The sequence below is a fragment of the Telmatherina bonti genome, assembly GCF_933228915.1.
Source record: "Telmatherina bonti genome assembly, chromosome: 22".
In the NCBI taxonomy this organism is placed as follows: Eukaryota; Metazoa; Chordata; class Actinopteri; order Atheriniformes; family Telmatherinidae; genus Telmatherina; species Telmatherina bonti.
The window spans coordinates 28,775,422-28,776,974 of record NC_136631.1 but is presented as its reverse complement, the minus strand read 5'-3'; the positions used below and the strand labels follow the sequence as shown (position 1 = coordinate 28,776,974).

The window sequence follows — 1,553 nt, the reverse complement described above, 5'->3', positions numbered from 1 at the left end:
GTTTTGGTGCCAGAGACCTGGACGCAGCTGAAGACAGAACTTTAATCCATCCGGAGAATTTAAATGGTTGAGACACAAGCAGAGGGTTCTGATCCAAAGTTTCTAAGCGAGGAGGCAGCAGGAGAGGAGCAGCGGTCCGGATATGAAGCCTTTCCTGACAGCGTGATGGGAAAACCAGGAGAGAAATAGCAGGAAGTAGTAATCTGGTTTGTGACGCACGTATTAACACTCCTGTCACACAGAAACAAGAAAAGTTTATTTAAGATGAGGGGTCTAAATAAATGGTTCACTGAATTGGTCCCTGAAGGCAGCACATGTTCAGGCAGACTCTTCAGCTCCGTTAGGCTCCTCTTTCTATAGCAGGAAGTTTCTGATCCAAGGGTTTCATCTCAGTCTTTCTTCTGGTCCTCTCTTTTCTTTTACCTTGTTCTCTAATCGGGTTTGTGAGCTCAGTGTCCTCTGATTGGTCCAGACTCATTCTACTTCCTGTTTCATTTTCAGCAGATCAAATTTGTTACAACTTCTGTTTGTGTATTGCATGATTACTACAAGAAAAGTATTTTTTCTAGTCTTCCAAAAACAAACAGAAAAAAATTTACAAATTTGCAGGTTTTTTTTTTGGTTTTTTTTTTTTTTTTTGGGGGGGGGGGGGGATTTCTAAACTTTGAACAGCAGATTTTAAAGACTGTAACACATTAGCAGAATACATCTGTTGAAATGTATATAAAATGTCTAAAATAACTATTAAATGGTGTACCTGTACAGACTCCTGAGCCACTCCTCTTCATTAAATGTAAATGTACAGTACTATGTCACGGGTGTCCAAAGTCTGTCCTCAAGGGACCTGTCCATCAGGTGTTCCAGCGCACCTGGCTTGCATTAAATGGGCCCAACGGCCTGTGAAGTGCTGCACAATCACTGATTGTTGTGAGTCTGGTGTGTCAAATCAGGGACGCATGGAAAACCTGCAGGGTTGTGGTTCTGGAGGACCGGAGCTGGACACCCCTGGTCTATGTCCTCAGGGATGGATGCATGCAGAGCAGGATGAACATGTTAACTTACCGTTCTGTCCTGCAGGGACAAGAACAGATCAACTTTATTCTTAGAAATAGCCACACCGGACAAAATTGTTGAATAGGAGAGTAAATTCACTGTTTCTGATGATATATAATTCAACAAATAGAAAATAATTAAAGGAGTCGTCACCCGGAAATTGCACTTTTTTCGAGTTAAAACATGCGTATTAGTGTTGGGCGGAGGTGGTAACATCCCCGAAGCCTTTCTGTTGAAGACGGCTGGGTTTTTACGTCTGGACGCTTTGTTTGCAGCAAAACTGGCCGCAAGGCTGAAGTCTCGCAAACGCATTTTTAAAAAAAAAAATTTCTCCCCGGAATGTCGACATCCCGGGGATCTATTTGCATTAACCAGCCCCTTTTCCAGCCTAAATACACCTGCTGAACCTGCCTCAGTTGCTATTAGCAACAAGCTGCGTGAAGATGTGTGAGCAGCGATCATGTCCACTGCTCGGTTGTCTGTTACCAAAACCAACATCG

At 43.1% G+C, this 1,553-nt stretch overlaps 1 protein-coding gene across 2 annotated transcripts in view; it reads left to right on the top strand.

The window, feature by feature from the left end:
- strn3 (striatin, calmodulin binding protein 3) overlaps positions 1 to 618 on the top strand; it is a 23,318-nt gene extending 22,700 nt beyond the window's left edge. For both annotated transcript variants that reach the window (XM_079261940.1, XM_079261939.1), the window contains one exon: positions 1 to 618. This exon is cut by the window's left edge and continues 2,999 nt beyond it. The gene's annotated coding sequence lies outside the window, so the exon portion shown is untranslated.
- Positions 619 to 1,553: the final 935 nt, after the last annotated feature.